The sequence below is a fragment of the Macaca fascicularis genome, chromosome 1 (assembly GCF_037993035.2).
Source record: "Macaca fascicularis isolate 582-1 chromosome 1, T2T-MFA8v1.1".
In the NCBI taxonomy this organism is placed as follows: Eukaryota; Metazoa; Chordata; class Mammalia; order Primates; family Cercopithecidae; genus Macaca; species Macaca fascicularis.
Window position 1 is genome coordinate 40,141,103 of NC_088375.1, and position 20,348 is coordinate 40,161,450.

Sequence of the window (20,348 nt, forward strand, 5' to 3'; positions counted from 1 at the left end):
CCCTCGGAGGAACGGGGCTGGGCACTGCTGACCAATCGGAGGGCGGGGCTGGACACTGAGAAGGCGGAGGCGGGGCCCACAGCCAGACTGGGCCGGGCGCAACTTTCGCCGCAGCTGGAGCACGCGGAGCTGCACCCTCCCTCCGGAGGACGCCGCGTGTGGAAGGAGAAGCGGCAAGAGAATTGGCACGGGGATGAGACGTGCACACCCGGTTTCCTAGGGAAAAATACCTGCTGACCTCTAGTAACAACAGAAAACTCACGCAGCGGTGTCGTGTTGCAAGAGATTCCACGGGGCTGGTGGGTCTGAGAGGCACACAGGGCTTTGATCGCAGGTAAGTCTGAGCCTGCTGGGTCCTGAAGGACAGGCGCACAGGGTGCAAACCTGGCAAAACAGTTTCTTTCTTTCTTTTTTTTTTTTTTTTTTTTTTTGAGACGGAGTCTCGCTCTGTCGCCCAGGCTGGAGTGCAGTGGCCGGATCTCAGCTCACTGCAAGCTCCGCCTCCCGGGTTCACGCCATTCTCCTGCCTCAGTCTCCCGAGTAGCTGGGACTACAGGCGCCCGCCACCTCGCCCGGCTAGTTTTTTATATTTTTTAGTAGAGATGGGGTTTCACCGTGTTAGCCAGGATGGTCTCGATCTCCTGACCTCGTGATCCGCCCGTCTCGGCCTCCCAAAGTGCTGGGATTACAGGCTTGAGCCACCGCGCCCGGCCAACAGTTTCTAATTATACTGATAAGTACCCTTTACGAGGCTCCTACCCCGATGGACATGGGGCTAAGTAAGATCTTCTTCTTCATCATCATCTCCATTTTATAGTTGAAGAAACCGAGAATCAGAAAGCTAAATAAACTTGCTCAAGATCACAGTTGGAGATGACAGACAAATGGGATAGGGATGAGTATTTTATTGAACACCTACTATGTGCCAGTCACATAACTAAGACTCATATTAAATAACTTGCTCAAAGATGTGCAGCTAGTAGGTGTTGGCTCCAAAATTCAAATGTGAATTTACCATTCTTTTTCCATTGCACCCTCCCCGCTCCCCCCTCTCCCCCGCTCCCCCCTCTCCCCCGCTCCCCCCTCTCCCCCGCTCCCCCCTCTCCCCTGCCCCACACACACCCGCAAAGGTTAGTAATCCAGTCACAGCTATACCTGTGGACGATCCTGGGCTTAGGTAGTTGCTACCTTAGTGTCTATCTCTGAGATAAAGGTAATAAATACCCTGCCTCTCTCCTCACCTGCCCACAAAGGCATTGGGATTGCTATTAAGAGGCTGCATGTGAGGTTAAGAGTACAGGGTCTAGAGTTAGATTTTCAGGTTTCAAGTCATGGCTCTGCCAGGTGACCTGCTGAAGACCCAGCTGCAGGAAGGCCCCGTTGACTGTTAACTGGCTCTGCCAGTTACTGATGGGAGACTAGGCAAACTGCTTAACCTTTCTATGCCCCCATTTCCTTGTCTCTACGAAGAGAACAACTTATTTCATAAGGTGGTTGTGAGAACTAAAGAAATTAATTCTTAGTTTGAGTTCCTAGGAACCAGACTCAGGTCGACACTTGCATGCAGGAGGTTTACTGGGGAGAGTTATCAGAATTAAGAGGGAGTAAAGGAAGCAGGTCTGGGCAGAGGGAGGAGTTGAAGGCCATGCCATTTCAACAGAGACCCCAGCTGGTTCCAGGGAATGCCCTGAAGCTCAGCTGGCCCTTTGGAACTGTCCACTGAAGCAAGAGGACAAGGCCCTGGTAACCCCATAAAGACCATTCATTGCATACAGCTGCCCAAGAAGACCGCCTAATCTTAAGGCAGTGCCCTTTGTCGATCTATTCCTGGAGAGAGACTAACACCCTGGGAAATGATGGCCACAGTCCCCAAGACGTGATCTGGGTGGCACAGCACAGCATCCGCAACAACATATAAGGTGCTTATATGACAGTGCTCAACATGTAGTCAGCACTCAATAAAATGTTATAATAGCTTTCAGTTTTACTTAATAGGGATACTGGGATTGCTAGCAATAAGGAAAAATAGTGAGTTTTTGGTGCCTCTTGGAATACAGTATAGGTTTTTATTTCATAAGAAGCATCTAAGAGTTGCTATTCCCCAGCAAGGCCTGCTCTATGTTCCTGGAAGTCAATGGTCAGAAAAGAGAAACAAGGGAAGAAGAGGTTCCCCACCTAAGAGGGCTTGGTGAGAAGGTTGAGAAAAGGCAGTAAGGGAAGGAAAGGGAAAAAAACACAAAGAGGGAAGGGGAGACTGTGAGGTCGTGGTTGAGCTCTCTGGAGTAACAGAGGCCAAAATCAGAACACACTGCAGGGTCATTTGTCAATGCAGAGTTGCTGCTGAACCAGGGCCTGTAGAAGCTGACCCAGTTAGTCAAAACATAAGCACTCTGCAGAGGTTTTTTGTTTCTGTTTTTTTCAGAGAGGTGATCTTGCTATGTTGTTCAGGCTGGTCTTGAACCCCTGGTTCCTGGGCTCAAGGGATCCTCCTGCTTCAGCCTCCCAAATAGCTGGGACTACAGGTACATACCACCTAACAGAGTTGTTACCCTTCCCAAACCTCTTGGTTGATTGGTGGAGAACAGAGGCAGGCACAGCAGCAGCTCCTTCCTGTGTGGCAAACACACCTGGTAGCAATAACTGAAGCATACCCTGAGAATGGCACTGTATGGCAACATATATGAATGTGTGCTCCAAGCTCGGGAATCCAGAGTAGCCAACCTGGAGATTCATTCCTTGTCTACGAGGAACACCTGAGCCCCCAACCTGGCCCATGGAACACAAGCCATACAGGGAATGGAAGTCCTGAGTTTGGGTTGAATGAAGCTTGCCAGGTGGAAGCTGTTAAGGAAGGGTGCTAAATGGAAATGCTATACAAACTGCATGCCTTTTGCAAACAGTTGCGGTTCTCCTGCTCAGCCTGCTGCTTCTGGGCTATGAAGTTCTCCTGTCCAATCTGCTGATACTGGACTCTCTCCTCTGCATGTCAGCCCCCAGTAAAACCTAATGTCTTGTTTGCTGGCTCTGGGTCTCTTCTTTGGCCTCTTGAACCTGGTGCCATCCCCACGAAAGTCAATAGAGGTTTGGCACAACACTCCTGTTGCAGCACTATCTCAGATGCCAACATCCCACCTTCACCCCGTCTTGCCAACCTAGGCTCTCGTTCTTCCTATCTCACATGTGCAGGGCTGGAATGGTTTGGGGCAGGAATTGGTAATGAGCAAGGATTGGGAGCAGAGCTACGGGGTACAGACAATGGAAGGATGACTTTTTGAACATCTGTGTTTCTCTGGTGCCTTCATCCATCCCAGCCCCATCAGCAGGGCATTCTGCTGGAGGAGTTGGTCAGCCAGGTGAAGGTTGTTTGACCTGGTGCAGCTGAGGCCCCAAGGCATGCTTTTACCACACAGCTGGGATGTGGGTGTTGTCTGTGAGACATCTTTTCTCCATTTGACAAATACGAATTGATGGGTGGATCAAACCCAGGTTCACCCTCAGTAGCGCTGTATTTGAATCAGCCTGTACATGGTCATGTGACAACAATAAAATAATTACTTGGAAATCTCAAACCTTTCCATCCTTTCTGCATCCCTGCAAGTAGCCAGAAGTTTTAATTTCCATTTTGCCTATACACAACAAAACTAAGAATACCTGAGGCACTCTTAGTTAAGTGTACTGGAACTGGAAATAGCTGGAAATTGGACTGTCTCCCAATTCCTGAGCTAGTACTTTCTCCTGCTCTGATAAAGAAAGCAAAATAAATGGTGCCAGGAGCGGTGGCTCACGCCTGTAATCCCAGCACTCTGGGAGGCTGAGGCAGGCAAATCACCTGAGTTCAGGAGTTCGAGACCAGCCTGGCCAACATGGCGAAACCCAGTCTCTATTAAAAATACAAAAACATACCCAGGCATGGTGCGGGTGCCTGTAATCCCAGCTACTTGGGAGGCTGAGGCAAGAGAATCACTTGAACCTGGGAGGTAGAGGTTGCAGTGAGCCGAGATCGCTCCATTGCAAAAGAAACAAAGGAATTGATGCACAGTGCACAGACCAGCAAATCTGAGAGCACAGAGCTCCCTACTCTAGAGGAACGACCCTCTCCGACTTCAACCTGCCTCTTTGTTGCCATGGTTACCTGTTCAGTTTCCAGGCAGAAACTTTTTGAAGTTCACAATTTATCCCAAATTCTCTTCCCAGCAGGTCGGTTCATATCTGCAGTTTCGGTAATGCAGGATGACTCGACAGTTGCTGTAAATCCAGCAAGTTGAGCTCGCTTATGAATTGCACTGGCTTTGACAAAACCTGACCTCATTTTTGCCCAGCACTCCCAGAGCAGCTGTGATCTCTTTAATGGATGGCAGCATGGGGGCATGGCTCTGCACCCTGGGTCATCCGGGGTCAGCAGTCTGGGCAAAGCTGTGGTCAAGATTAAATGTCCCACAGCGTCCCAGCCATATTGCCTTTCATCTCCTTCAGCTCCCAGCCCCCAGCACTACCCTTTCCATGGAGGCAGAAGTCTAGGTGGGGATCTTTGTCTACTGAAAATGGTAAGGGGAAATGAGAACACTTCCTCCATTTTTCTGATCCAGCTCAGATGATCCCCACAGTGGTCTAGGTCCTCCAAATTCCATCATCAATCTACATATTTCTTGTGTAGAAAGCAATCACATACATATTTCTTATGAATTTACTATATTCCCAAGTTGGTGGGAAAACAATAGCTTTTAAGACTCTTCCCTGAATTCAAGGACCTTATGATCTAGCTAAGGAAACAGAACTGCATGGTGGGGAGCAGGGAAAATGAAAGGAAATTATTGTTTGTCACAGAAACAGATGTCAAGGGAAGAGGCTGATCAGAGAGGATTGACAGCATTGAAAAAGAAGTGATGGAGCCATGGTAGCCAGTGAGAAGCAGGAGAGGTAGAAGGAGGCATCAAAGTGAAAGAAACAGGAAAAGCTATTATCATTTGCAGGTACAGCAAAGGTGCAGAAAGACTAAGGAATTTATTAAATGCTGCAGAAGCACTTAGGGTTGTGGGACACAATTGGATGCCACTTTTAGATTTAAGAGCATATCCTGAGGCAGCTGAATGAGGAGGCAGTGATCACCTCCAGCAGAAGTGAAATAGGCAATCACTGGGGACATTTCCCTGCTGGTTCATGACAAAAACTTTGGGCACCCTTTCCCTCTTGATAGGAGAAGTTGACCAAGTTCAGCCTGGTTGTAGGAAATGACTTTTACTATGATTAATGATTACTGTTTAGGGTATTGGGTGCAGCTTGCTTTGCTGCTATATTAGTCCTCTCTGGTTTCTTCTTTTCCCTCCCTTCCCACTTCCCCCAAACCTAGACTTGGAGGATGATGTCTAGACTCCTCTGTAAAGCATCTAAGGCTCTAACCACTTGGTCTCACATCCTTTATACACCCTGAATTCCAGCCAAACTCAGCAATTGGCATGTTACCCTGGGCACCATGCTGCCTTATACCCACAAACCCTTGAGCATAAAATTCTCTTGGCCTGAAGGTCCTTCCCCTTCCTGTACTACTCATTTTTAAAAAATATTTTTTCAATAAACTGATTTTACTTATATATTGAGATATAATTTACACATAATAAAATGCACAAATCTTAAGAGTACAATTGAATGAGTTTTGACAAATGTATACACCCATGTAACCAATATGTAATCAAGCTATGGCTTCCACCACTCCTCATGCCTGCTCCAGCAAATTTCTCCCCCAAACAGAGGTGACCACTAGTCTAAGTCCCAGAACCATACATTGGTGTTGACTCTTCTTGACTTTTCTACCTATTTTTGAGACCTAGCTCAACTGCCTTCTATTCTCTCATACCATCCCTAATTCCCCCTGCATCCCCCCATCTGCAAGCAGAGTTGACCAGGCCTCCTTTGAGCCAACCCTGTTGCCCTGTGCTCATAGAATCGATGGACACAGGGCTGTCTGTTTCCTCTGTGTGCTCCAGGAGGGCAGGGATTATTGCCTTGGTCATCTTTTTTATCTTCAGCCCCTATCACCATGCTCAGTTCTGCATATGTTCCATAAATGTTGGCTGGGTAGATGGCTTCTGTTTCAACACAAATAATAAAAGCTAACATTTATCCAACACTTACTATGTGCCAGCTCTGTTCTGTGTGCTTTGACTTGATGTATCTCTTTCAATGCTCACAATTACACTCACAAGATGAGTAATATATTTTCCCCATTTTACATTTGAGTAAACTCTGTTTACATTGAGTAAACAGAGATTGGTTAAATAACTTGCCTATGGCCACAAAGCTAGTAAGTGGTCGAGCTGGGTTTTGATTTCAGATAGTCCAACTCCAGGACCTGGGTTCCTAAGCAAACACTACATCGGCATGCCGTGTGGTGTTTTCTAGAACTCAGAATTGGCTTGCTATGAGAAGAATGAAGCACATCCTTAGGGAATCATGGCACAATGTTCCAGGTCATCCTTCTGTCTTCTGCAGTTTTGTTTCCTTGTATCCTCTTTCTTGCTCACTCCATTCCTCTCTCCCCATTCACATTTTTCCACTTCCTGTCTTTGCCCGTAGCTGTGATGTCATCACAGGCTCTGGATTTTTCTGCTGCTTCATTTCCCAGTCCCTTGTGTATGCAGTTCCCGAGTATGGCTGCGGAGAGTCCCTTTCTCTGCTCAAGTCCCTCAGTTAGCATGTGGGTTTTTATATCTCTTTTTCAAGAAAACTCAGAATTCAGCTCTGTGTTCCCCTGCCACACTTTCCAGCCCATGCTGTCCCATCTTCCTTTGCTCATGGAAAAGCCTGGTTCCCACCTGGGCGGGAGCCCAGGGGCAGCTCCCAAAGTCTTTGGGATGTGTCAGAACCCAAGACCTTTGTTCCTCCCCATCCTCCTGGGAACCTGAGAGTTGGGGGATGGTGCCTGGCCCTCTGAGGTTTATGCTTTCTTGGTTCTCACATGCTAGCTTGGCCCTTTCCAGGCCCACATCTTAGTGTTTTGTGGTCTGACACCCGTGAGCTTATCTGCCTGACTGTAAGATCCACTTCACCCCACCCCATAACCCGACAGTCTACCTCCCTCCAGGCTCCTGACCTCTCCCTGCCTGCCAGCACCAAGCTTCCTCCACCTCTCCCTGTGCTCGCCAGCCCATGCTGTCTCCAGTCTCCCCTGCAAACCCCTGCCCATCCCTGCCATTACCTTGCTGCATTCCCTAAAGTACCAAATAAGTCGGCAGTAATAAATGGGCCCATCTCACCTTAACACTTCCATTTCCGAAGTAAGAGAGATACCTCAGAAGCCTGAGTTTCTAAATGTCTTTCTCTTTCCCACCATACCTCCTCCTAGCCTTCTTCACCTTTGTCACAAAAGGCATTTTTCTGAGAGCATCTCATTTCCATTCACTAAGACTTAGAAACAAGGCTTATTAGAATCTGCATTTCACTCATTCAATAATTTTCCAAGGCCCTGAGAAGCCAGTCAAAATGAAAGATTGGCGGGGGAGGTGGAAATGTGAGGCCTGGGATTTGCAAATGACTGAAAGGCAATGTCTATATTTCCTGTCCCCTAGTCCTTTGCAAACTGAGGATGGAGCACTTTTTTATTTTAGAACTGGAAAGTCAGACAGGTACTATACCCCAGATGGTGCCTCTATCTCTAGAGGGAAATAAGCACCAGAAGAAATCTAACAGGTGCCACCCCTAATCTGGGAGTAGAGGAGGGATTCTGACCATCACTTCCCACACCATATTCTCTAACCAAGGCAACAGCCAGTGCTGATGTGTAACATCATGGGCAAGAGGAAAGCATTCTGCTCTTTGGCCTAACTGTTGTGTCAAGGGAAGAACAGGGATATAGAATAGGTAGGGAGGGAACATTGTTTTACTCTCAAATATTGTGTGTGTGTGCGTGTGTGTGTGTGCGTGTGTGTGTTTAGGGGCAGGGAACTGAAAGACCTTCACAGAGGAGAACCTCTATGAGTGACCACCCACCCTCATTTCTTGGAAAACTCAACAATCAGACTACCTCTGTTTCCAAAGGCATTCAGTGTTCTCTCCTCCATTCCAAAGCCGCCTTTGAGATGTGGGTCCTTACTTGGACAGGTCTAAAATGGCCTCAGGGAGGTCTGGAGCCCCAAATCTTGGTGCCTAGTGCAGTGTCTGACACAATAGAGGAACTCATTAAATAAAGAGTGAATGAATCCCACTCCAAACATGGTGAATATCCTCGGAGATTAACTATCAACTCTGCCTCCCCCAGATCCTCCAGATTGCAGGCTTTCTCAGCTAAACTTCAGCCAGTCAACTTTCTGGAAATGGGTCCCAGGAGGGCTGAATTATGCAGTGAAACTTACTACTCTGCAGCCCTCTTATGCTTCCCTCCCTCTGTGGCTTGCAGTCTTCCAGTGCAGAGCAAACTGGAGCAAAATCAGGGAAGGGTCAAGCAGACATCAGTGGCTCCAGAGCCCAGCGTGAGTTGGAAGCAAGACACCAAACACACACGGCACCTGTGCTGACTCTTCCTACCCCTCTGGCGGCCTTTAGTGTGAAAAGCCCCCAGCTTACCTTGCCTCCTTCCTCTTCCTCTCCTAGGTATTCCAGGGCAGCATGTACTAGGGAGAACCCAGCTGTATCAGACAGTAGGACGATTTCAGCCAGCTTGGGAGGTTGATGTCTGGTCTTCCTCTAGGCCCTGTCTTAGAAAAAAGGAAACTACCATTTTACGGCCCTCCATGATCCAACACTGGGCTCCGGGCCTTACAGACGCCACCTGTACAGATGGGGAAACAGACATTGGTGGGTAAGGAATCTCCCCACACTGGTGGGTAAGGAATCTCCCCATGGGAGTGCCAGGCTGGCAACCCAGTTCTATTCACAAGGTCCATCCCCAGGGCTATTCAATGCCTCGTCCCCATGTTCCCTAGCCTCTGAGCATTTCTCCCTCTGGACCTTGGCTGCTACTTCAGGCCTTTTCTCCTCCTTGTTCTAGTCAGAGATTTCTAAGTGCTTAGCCAGGCCACAGATGAGACATAAGGACCCCAGGAACAGCAAGCCCCAACATGTGAATACCACACACACGTGCAGAGGTGTCAGGTCAGAGGCATGGGAGGGGCTTTGTCATCTCCTGGGAGTTAAGGACCTACTTTCTGTGGGGTCCCTCCTCCTCCTTTAAGTCACCTTCCACGAGTCCCCACGTCAACAGGGAGAGTAGGGGGTGGGGTGGGGCAGTCTGGTGCAGGGGCACAGAAGAAAAGCCATCTTATAGGAAAGCAGGGGAGGCTCCACAAAAGCACCAACACTCGCTGTAATGCGGCAACAAGTTGGAAGGGATCGTGCCTCTCACAATGTGCTCACAACACCTGAGCAGAGGGAGAAACGTGGTGTGATGTGTGAGCAGCTGGGAGGCTGGGCTGGCAGAGTGGGGGCGGGGGAGGAGGGTCGGAGAAAGCCATGGGAACAGGTGGTCCTTTCACAAGCTCCCAGGCCCTCAGCCCCTGACACAGCAGCTGTCCTAGAAACAGGCCCAGGTGGACAGAGCGAAAAACACAGCAGGGGGTGCATGATGTTTTTGCAGAGAAAGAAATGAGCTCTCCCTAATAGGCCCCACACATTTGAGCAGGGCGGCACACGCGGTGAGCTGTGTGACTGAGACTGGGTGAGCCACGCCTCCTCTGCCAGCCATCTAGCTGTAGTGCTGCTCCAAGTGTGACCACAAGGGAACTTTCTGGATCCAAGTCCCCAGGCGTCCCAAACACCCTGGCTGCAGTAAACACAATGACAGTCACTAACAATCGGTGTGCACACTTCTCTGTGCTCTACATTTACGGCTCTTATAGTCCTCATCTCATTTCATCCTCACAGTAACCTCTGAAGAAGGTCCTCTGACCATTGTTTTACAGATGGGGAAACTGAACATAGAGAGGTTAATGGAGGAAGGGACAGAAGGATGGCGCCATGATTTGGTACTGGGTCATCTGACTGCAGTGTCCATGCAGTTAGCTACGCATTCTGCAGACTTCCTCCATCCCCAGCTCCCATGTAGCAGGACAAGCCGCAGACAAAACCCCTCAGACACCGAGATAGTGAAGGGAGTGGCTTTAATCAGCTGGGAGCATTGGCAGGCTAGCGTCTTAAAATCCGAGCTCGTCAGGTGCTTAACTTCTGTCCCTTTTAAGGCCTCACAACTCTAAGGGGGTCCACGTGAGAGGGTCGTGATCGATTAAGCAAGCCAGGGGGATGGACCTTGTGAATAGAACTGGGTTTCCAGCCTGGCACTCCCATTTACTAGGTGTGTCAATGTGGGGAGATTACTTACCCACCAATGTCTGTTTCCCCATCTGTACAGGTGGCGTCTGTAAGGCCCGGAGCCCAGTGTTGGATCATGGAGGGCCCTAAAATGGTAGTTTCCTTTTTTCTAAGACAGGGCCTAGAGGAAGACCAGACATCAACCTCCCAAGCTGGCTGAAATCGTCCTACTATCTGACACTGCTGGGTTCTCCCTAGTACATGCTGCTCTGGAATATCGTGTAGCGGCTCCTCCTGCTACATGGGAGCTGGGGATGGAGGAAGTCTGCAGAATGCATAGCTAACTGCATGGACACTGCAGTCAGATGACCCGGTACCAAATCATGGCACCATCCTTCTGTCCCTTCCTCATTAACCTCTCTATGTTCAGTTTCCCCATCTGTAAAACAATGGTCAGAGGACCTTCTTCAGAGGTTACTGTGAGGATGAAATGAGATGAGAACTATAAGAGCCATAAATGTAGAGCACAGAGGAAGTGTGCACACCGATTGTTAGTGACTGTCATTGTGTTTACTGCAGGGGGTACGTGACAGGGGCTGCGAGCACCAGTGGTCAGAGGTGAAACAGAACAGAATGGGAGGTTTCACAATGTCCTTCCATACAATGTCTGGAATCTATAGATAACATAACCAGTTAGGTCAGGGGTGGATCTTTAACTACCAGGCTTAGATCAGGCAGGCCCAGGCTTGGTTTCGGATCTGGTTCCTTGGTTTCGGGTCTGGTTCCTAGGCGCCGGGCTACCTGCCTTTTGTTTTGCTTTCCTTTCCTTTTTTGAGTATAAAACAATACGAGAGGGTCTGTCTGTCTTCTCTCATTTCTCCCGTTTGAGTTTCTGATAAGTCTTTCCAAAGGAGACAATCAGAATATGCATCTATCTTTGTTATCTCTGTGAGCAGAGGGATGACTGAATAGAATGGGAGGCCCTGAGTGGTTCCCAGCTTGAAGGGGCCCAAGATATTTTCCTTTCACACTTTCCGTCTGGGTTTGGGGCAGGACCCTCTCTAGAACAACGTAGATCAGATCTTTTCTTTATGGTCAGTTTTTACACAGAAAGATGAAGAGAAAATTAGAGTCATAATTTTAGGTTTCATGGCTGACTTTGGGAAAAGGGGTTCTGGTTTCTATGGCTGCCTTGGAGAAGGGGGATTCTAGTTCCTAGTTCCTATGGCTTGCCTTGTGGGAAAATGAGACTGAGACAGGAGGGCAAGAAAAGATCAGAGAAAAACTTTTGCTTCTGAAGCAGTATCTATATCTATCCATCTATCTACCTATCTATACTGGTTGAATCGAAGTGGTAGTCACTGTAACAATCTTTCATGCCTGAAAATCTGTACAACAAAAAGTTGGGGGAAAAGCTTTAAAGGCTGCCCTGTGACAATGTGGATTACCTCTTTCTCTGTTTCCCTAATACTGTGCATTTATCAACAACTTTATCACATTTCATTGTAATTATGTGCTAAGAAACTTTCTCCCATAAACTGTGTAAAAAAAGTACAGTAGCTGCCAGTAGCTGCACACAGTAGGCACTCAATAACTGTTTGCATGCCTGAATGTCCTCTCTTATGAGGCTGTACTTGAGAATTAATAAGCCACCGGAGTGGGAAGACACCAGAGTTACCATACACTACCCCTTTGATGCTTCATTCTCCATAACACAGAAGCTTGTGAGAACAGGAAAGGCGCCGTGGCTGGGAGGAAAGACAATAAATGGCTATGGACTGAATGACAGCTCAGTTTAAAACCCAGGAGATCCAGCCTCTGTGACTGGTCATCTGATTAACTGGCTGTGTGACCATGTCCAATCACTAACCTCTCTGTGCCCCTGTTTTCTCATTTGCAAACAGGGAGTAATAATGTCTCTTGACCAATAAGTGGAGAAAAGTGTTTTGAGGCCTGGCGCGGTGGCTCACGCCTGTAACCCTAGCACTTTGGGAAGACGAAGTGGGCGGACTGCCTGAGTTCCGGAGTTCAAGACCAGCCTGGGCAACATGGTGAAACCCCGTCTCTACTAAAATCCAAAAAAAATGGCTGGGCGTGGTGGCGTGCGCCTGTAATCCCAGCTACTCTGGAGGCTGAGGCAGGAGAATCGCTTGAACCAGGGAGGCGGAGGTCGCAGTGAGTCGAGATCGCGCCACTGCACTCCAGCCTCGCGCCACTACCTCCGGAGCGAGACTCCGTCTCCAAAAAAAAAGAAAAAAAAAAAAAGGAAAGTATTTAAAAAGTGCTTAAGTGCTCTGAAAAGTCTGAGATGTTATGCAAATAGTGCGGCATTATCCTTATTTTTATTATTAAAATGAGCGAGACTTTGCCCTGACCGGCGAAGAATGACTCACTCAGTTTTAGGGGAGGGGGCGGAGGAGTGGGAGGAGAGGGGCCACGCTTGTTTTCTCCGAGGGATGGGAATTTCCACCCAGCTGGAAGTAATAAGCGCCCGAGGCTTGGGCCTCACTGTCTCCACCCCCGCTTTCCCTTTCCTCTGACCAAGTGACAACTGCTCGGAAACAGACAGGACAGGGAATCTTAAAATAGAGCAGCAAATATTCGCGGCTCGCCGCCCCAGGCTGGGTGGCGCCATCAGCAGCTTGCGTAGGACACACAAGTCGGTTTACGCGCCGCAGCCCTCGGCCCCGGAAGAGCTGCGGCCGCGGAGCAGTGAACGCCTGCCTACCAGGGAAAAGCAGTCACCGGGAATGCGGCGTTTTGGTCGGCTGCCCATCGCCAGCCCTGTCCGCGCGAGATGCTCTGCTCCGAAGCTCCCGTGAGCTCCGCGGCCTGCGACTCCGGAAAGCGCAGCTCTTCCAGGAAGCAGCGGCGGCCCCACGGGCCCTCTCAGGCTGCAGAGAAAGGGCAGGAGGCCGCGGGGCTCTCCAGGACTCAGTGGTTTCGGAGAAGCTCGACTTCCCAGGCTCGGAGGGCCAGTTTGGGATTGTTACAGAACAAAACGTGGGCTGCATAAAGTGCTCCGAAGTGAAGCATCACCTTGAAGACTGGGCCCTTGGCTTTGTGACCCAGCAGACCCGAAATTCCAATCTGGCAAACTTTCAGCCTGACCCTAGGGAAAGGATCGCTCCCGGACTGTGGGGGTGGAGGTGATGGGACAAAGATCTTAAAATCCTGAAAAACAACCGTTATTGTCAACTGAATTTCTGCTAAGTGCATTCATTCATAAACGCTACGTGCCTGGCGCTCTTCACGTGTATTAACTGGTTTAATTCCCACAACTCTAAGTAGGGGCTGTTAATCTCACAAAGGCAGAACCACCATTCAAAGCCAGGCAGTCTGGCTCCAGCCTCTGTGGGCTTAACCCCTACCCGCCGCCAAGCAGCTCCTAGGAGCCTGGCAGGGAAAGGCATGGTGAGAACAGCAGACGAGGTCCCTCAAGTAGCTTGCATTCTGGAAGTGAAGAAAGATCGTGAACAAGTTTCAAATTGATAAAATAATTGTCAGTGGAGATTCATGCTATAAAGGAAGTGAGTAAAAGAAAGAACTACTTTCAGTAAGATGGTTTGGGATGAAGTTTCTGTTCATAAGGGCAGAAATGGACTCTCTGACTTAAAGAGAAAAAAACTATGTTAAGAGTTTGGGGTAACCCACGGAATTATCAGGATGTCTCAGAATACAGACAAGAACAAAGGGAGGTTCGGCAGCCAAAAGTCCCTCCGCTAAACCACTTTGATGAGGACAAAACAGGTGCTACTGCTGAAAGCTAGACACCACATCCTACTCCACAACCAACGCTGGAACTCCCCAGACACCCCGCTGGCTCTGCCGCCCCTAAGCCGGATGCGGCAGCCACCGCTGACCCTACAGCGTATTCTCCACCACCCCATTTCTTTGCATTGCATCACCACCTCCTGAGTGTGCCTAATCGGCACCCCGCTGCTTCTGATGCAAAATTCCAAGCTGTACTGGGCAAACGCGCAGCCTCTGGCACCATTCCCAGTGCTGCTGAGCATGCAGACCTGAGCACAGTGGAGGGGGAGGGCTTGGTGGGGAGGGAGTCTTACAATTCATCCACTCTGTTGAAGTCCCCTCAAACACACACGACCCAGTTTGGCCGGTGCAGCCTTTTCTCTCCCCTCCCGATAGCATTTCAGCCTCTCTTCCAATAAAAAATAGTAGCTACTAATTTTGAGTGCCTGTTTATATGCAAATGTACCACTGAAGTAAGCCTTCATTTCTGAGGCTACCCCTTGCAAGGTAATTACCCTCCCCATTTTCAAATGCAGAATCTAAAGGCTTGGAGAGGTTAGGAATCTTGTTCAGGTTCTCTGGAGTAAGAAGAGGTGGAGCCCAAATTTGAACTCAGGTTTGTAATGCTCTGGGGACCACACACTCCCTCCTAAGGAGAAAGGCAAAAAAAAATTATCAGCATAGAAGGAATCCCTGCTCCAAAATCCCAGTTATGACACGTGGGGAGAGGGGACACTCCATCTGAATTCATGACCACAGACTCTACAGCCCCTAACCCTGCCCACCACCTACAAACCTTCCTGACACCCTGACCACTGCAGCCCTCCCAGCCTCCCAGGTAGATGAGCTCTGTGAGGCAACTTGGTTTCTCCTGTGTCAAGGTAGACTCCTCCACCCCGCTGACCTGTAGCCCTCATAGCTTCCATAAAGGTCCTCTGAGGTTCTATGGGTTTACACTGCTACAGGTAGGGCTCACTTTATGCAAACGCATATGTGAGTTGAATGTTTGTGAACTGATTCTATACTGATAGGATTACATCATCATTTCAAAAACCATTGTTAATCTCCACCTGCTCTTCAGCTCTCATTGACAACCAGGCACTTTAGCTTAAAGTTTTATTGCCCCCACTTCCTTACTTTTCTTGGCAAGCAGCAATATATAAATCAATATTTAAATATACCAAGGAAGCTCATCATTAATGGATTCCCAGGGGAATCATCTTATAAAGTGAAAAAAATACTGCTTGATAAAAAAGATCATCCCCTAAGACATTTGTATTGTGAATTTGATTTTTTTTCTTGGCTTTTACTAATCAGGTTGCATGCATATACTTAGTGGTGTAGTAATATATCAGTCCTTTAAAATGGGTAATCTGGTCAAAAAGAAAGAGGAAAAAGAGGACAGACAGAGACAGTAAAAAACAAATACGGATTTCTGGGCCTTTCTATTACTGGTTAAATGTGGGCTACCCCAGCCAACCTTTCAGGACTAGGTTTTTGTCATTGCAATATAGAGCAGAGTCTTTAGTATACATCATGAGGCTGCCATGAGATTTTAATGAGGCACTGTTTAAGCCCCTGTGAGATAAGCACAAACTATTATTGAACTGCAATATGTGTGCACCTATGAAGAGAGAAACATATCACCTCTGGGTGTGGTGGAGAGGCTGCTGCTCCCTCTTGCTATGTGCCCTCCCCTGGGTCAGGTTTCTATTTTTTTCCCAAAGTGCCAGTGCCTGAGTCATTTCTAACAAGTGGTGGGGGGTGGCATTACATCATTCACACTTTTCCCCAAGACCTGAGAAAACACGACAGGCAAACTGACAATAAGGTTGAGAATTGTCTCTGGCTGCTGCTGGAAATCTACACAGAAGTGTTTCCCCTGGCAGCAGACAGCTGCTGTGTTAGGTGTGAATCAAACATGCAAACCTCTGGAGATTTTTCTTTCCCTTCTCTGAGACACAGCTTAGCAGAATTGCTGAAAATATGGTGACACACTGTCTCAGCGCTGGGGCTTTCAGGGAGATGGAGGAGGGGAGTGAGGGCTGCTGCTCACCAGCGCTCAGGAGAGAGTCCAGTCCCTTTCAGCATCTTCCTGTGTGCCTCACTGCTCTGAATTCATCTCTCTTTTCCACCCCGCCTTTCTGGAACTGTCAGACTCCTGCCCTGGATTCCTGTTTGGGACTGTGATTACATCTCCAGAGGCAGTGGGGCCCTGCCTAGAGACCCCTGGGCAGGGTTTGGGAAGAAAGTGAGCTTGATTCCCCCATCTTTCCCGTGATTGCTAGAATTAAGAACCCAGTTCATGTGTGCATGCCTATGTATATCACATGTGTGATTCCTAAATGAAAAGATTGAAATTCTCTCCAGAAATGTCAACAGCTTCAGCTGCATTTATTTAGCTTTCCCATTGTAGAGTTGGTGATTCCCAGATGATATATGGCTACAGTGATGAAGGAAGAAGCATTCTTCAGCCTCCTCCAATGAGAGATACAACCTAGACTCAGAATGTAGAGGCTGAGGCCAGTCAGGGGCCTAAGAAGCCTATTCGGAACTCCTGCATTTGGAGCCTAGGAATTTATTTAATGTCACTATTACTTAATACACTTGGCATTTGTTTAAATGCAAATGGTGCATACCAGTTATGAATCTCAGTCCACAAACTGTTTTTTCTATTTCCTATAGCTTAACTTGATTTTTCAGAGTTTTCCTTGTGCAGACTGTTAGGCAACAAAACAAACAAACAAGAAATCAGACCTTCCCAAGGTACCTCTCCATGAGTGGTACCAAGATTATGAGGCTTTATACAACGCCAAGGCACCAAATAGTGGGTGTGAGTGATCCTCTGGTGTTTGGTCTTCTGTCCACTCAGGTTTCTGCTGAGATAGCCAATCCCTCTCTACATGTTGCTCGGGTCTGATGGCTCTCTGCTACTCCGTTATTTCTCTTGGTCTGTATGAACCTCTTGCAGTGCTGTCTATGGACCCCTTGCCCTCTCAGCCACTCCTCTCCAGCTTCTCGCTGAGTCCCCAGGGATGCCCTGGAAAACAGACCCAGGTTGCTTCTGCTTTAATAATCCAGAAGCTATTTATTCTTTCATGTCCCAGCCCCGACAGAATCTCTTTCCAATGGAGAGATCAAACCACTCCAGAGAAGAGACCAGATGCTGACATTTGGTCTTCCCCATGGAAAACAACAGTGAGTTGCTGTAAAAGTCCTGCTTACACACGCAGAGGTCACACTCTTATTGCCTTGGTTTTAAATATGAGTGAACAATCAAGGATCACCAGACCTTAGAGCAAAGCCCTGAACTTCAAAGAAAGAGACTAAAATAAATAATAAAAAGGAACCCAAGAGAAACAGAAACAATTCAGGAAACAGAATAGAAGGGAAACAAATTAAAACAAAACAAAACTCATCATTCATATCTTCAGAGAAATAAGAGAAAATATTGCATCTATAAAACAAGAACATAATTTTGTTTTCTAAGAAACAGAAAAATTATAACCTCTTGGAAATTAAAAATATGATACCAAAAAAATCAACAGAAGTGTTCAAAAACGATGTTGAGGAAATCTTTCAGAAAGTCAGAAAAAAGGGACATTAGGAAATAATAAATTAGAAAATTAAAGGATAAAGCCAAGACATTTCATTTCTAACTAAGAGGAATGCCAGAAAAAAACAGTGGGGAGGAAATAATCAAAGAAATGCTCTAAGCAAGCCATACCCAAAGTGTCAGTCTCCACACTGACCAGGCTACCAAGCACTCAGCTTATATTGAATATAAAAACAGACATCATTATAAATTCAGAACCCTAGGATACAAAGGAGGTCCTAAGAACTTAGAGACCGGGGGATCGAGGGGGATTGGGGAACAGACCACAAACAATATACAGGAATTGAAATGACAACAGTCTTCTCAGTGGTAACATTGAACACTTACAAGGTTCTAAGTGAAAATAATAATAATTATTATTATTAAAAATATAATTTAATATATTAAATTATATATTATATATATAAATAAAAATATATTTTTAATAATAATTTTTTTTGAGACAGAGTCTCACTCTGTCACCCAGGCTGGAGTGCAGTGGCGTGATCTCAGCTCACTTCAACCCTTGCCTCTCATGTTCAAGTGATTCTCCTGCCTCAGCCTCCTGAGTAGCTGGGATCACAGGTGAATGCCACCACACCCGGTGAAAATTATTTTCAACCTGGAATTCTATGTCACCCAACTCAAGAGTGAGCAGAGAATGAAGATTTTTAGTCAGAAAAGTCTCAAAAAAATTATCTCCCATGTATCCTTAGAAAGCTACACTATAAAATATGTAAGTCCATAAAACAAGAAAGAGGATGGAGTGAAAGACAGAACTTGAGAGATAAGAGGAAGGTGGAAGGAGTTCTCAGGAAGTAGACAAAGGAAGGGTAGGACAACAACGGGTCTAGAGAGCAGCCAACCTTGAATAAGACATCAAAGAGCTCCAGGAAAGATGTCTCAGAGGCAAAAAAAAATCTGATAGACTTGACAATGTGGAAATGTTATTGAGCCATGTTTCACAGAGCTGTGGGAGCACATGGGAGGGCTTAGTCAGGTGCTGATAGAAAACTAAACAAATAAAAATTAGAGGCAATTACTAACTCCAGGAAAAAAGAAAAAATATGCAAGAATGTACAGATAATTATGATATATTACTCGGCTTAATAGTAAACAATATTTATATAATCACAATTACAAAAGCTTTGTTAACCAGAAATTGGGGGACTAGGGAGCTAACAGAAAAGAGGAAAATGTACATGATTTTAATATCTTCATTACCATAATAGGAAGTCTATAACTAATGTCTGAAATTAATGACTCAAGAGACAGACACATACTTTGTGAGTTAGAAATATAGGGGAAGTACCAGTTGAATACCTTACCGTTGAAAGTGGTTTTCACTGGGGAAAGGGAGGTGGGGCAGAGGGGAGGTGAATAAGAGATAATTTTACTATTTTTTTCTACATATACAACTTAAAACCACTTGCCCAGCAATACTTTTATTTAAAATAAAACTATATTAAATAAAGTTTAAAAACAAACACTACTGGTTATGTATGTAAAACAGACACATAAACAAATCAGTGAAGGAAAAAGTTCCAGGTGCTACCTGTGCACAGGTAAGGTATGGGTATGAAAGAGAGAGTAGCCAATTCCATCTTGGAAGGACCAAGTACTTCCTGATTCCTATTTTCCCTTCTTATTCAAAAACACCACTGCCTATGTGCATCTACAGATTTGGTTCTCTTGAGAAAACCTGAGGATCAAGGTAGAAATTCACCAAACAGCTGATGGAGGGGCAGCGAAGTCTACTGGCCAGGAGCCAAGAGCAGAGTGCCAGACCACCTGGGTTTGAATCCTGGCTCTGCCACCGACTAGCAGTGTGATTTTGGACAAGTTACATACCCTCCTTGCCCTCCTCACATGTCCCTACCTCATAGGGTTATTTCAAGGATTAGATGAGTTAATGTGTCAAGGGCCCGGAGCATTTCTTGGTACATGTAAGCATCATGTTCTCTCAGCAGACATGAGATGAACCTGCTGAGTGCAGGCACTGGATAAGCACTGGAGGGCACAAACAACCTTAAGCATGGCCCTGTCCTCCAGGAGATTAAGGAGGGGTGGGGAGTGGTGCAGAAGATACAACTGTAAATAGCATATTATCAGCAATATCATCTAGGTGGCTAGATGTAGAATGAGGGGGGCCAGCTTCCTAGAGAAGTGGCTGTTAAAATTTGCTCCATGAGAGGGTCTGGGAGACACCTTTTGGATTTTGGCCCCAGTACCCCTCTCTAGAAAATTTCTCTTCCCCTCTTGCATCCACATGGTTGCAGCAGAAATGCTGTGCTCTGATAATGCAATCTTGCCTCCTTGACCAGAGTGAGCACGTTCAGATTAACCTGGGCCAATCCGTCTCTTACCTGGGAATTTTGGACCCCAGGCTGAGGGACAGATTCGTTTCCCTCTCGGTGTCTTTGTGTTAAGACTGATGATGTAAATGTGGGAACTACTGACCATTTTTTGGCATGTGAACTGGTAAACAGAGAACTGGCCGCAAGAAAAGAGAAAGGTAGCGCACGGAGAGAAACTGAAAAGAGGAGGAAAGACAGGGCTTCTGTGTTCCTTAGGGTTCTGCTCACTGTTTCTGCTCATAGATTCCATGGGGTGTTCCAATATTCTCACCAAAACTCCCTTTTATTCATGCTGGTTTGAGTTGAATTTCTGTTTCAAACCAAAATTTCTCTAATAATAGAAGGGGCCTCCCCTACTTCTCCCTCCTGTATAGGCAGCAGAAAAATAGATCTGACTATATTCCCTG

At 47.0% G+C, this 20,348-nt stretch overlaps 1 long non-coding RNA gene across 2 annotated transcripts; it reads left to right on the forward strand.

Moving 5' to 3' along the window:
* The first annotated feature begins 84 nt into the window (after nt 1-84).
* LOC123573941 (uncharacterized) lies at nt 85-14,425 on the forward strand. Of its 2 annotated transcripts, none has more exons than XR_006698684.3 (3): nt 85-334; nt 2,423-2,522; nt 12,141-14,425. It is a non-coding gene; the product is annotated as an uncharacterized lncRNA (long non-coding RNA). The 2 variants fall into 2 exon arrangements; XR_012429883.1 differs by lacking the exon at nt 12,141-14,425 and adding an exon at nt 2,901-3,021.
* Nucleotides 14,426-20,348: the final 5,923 nt, after the last annotated feature.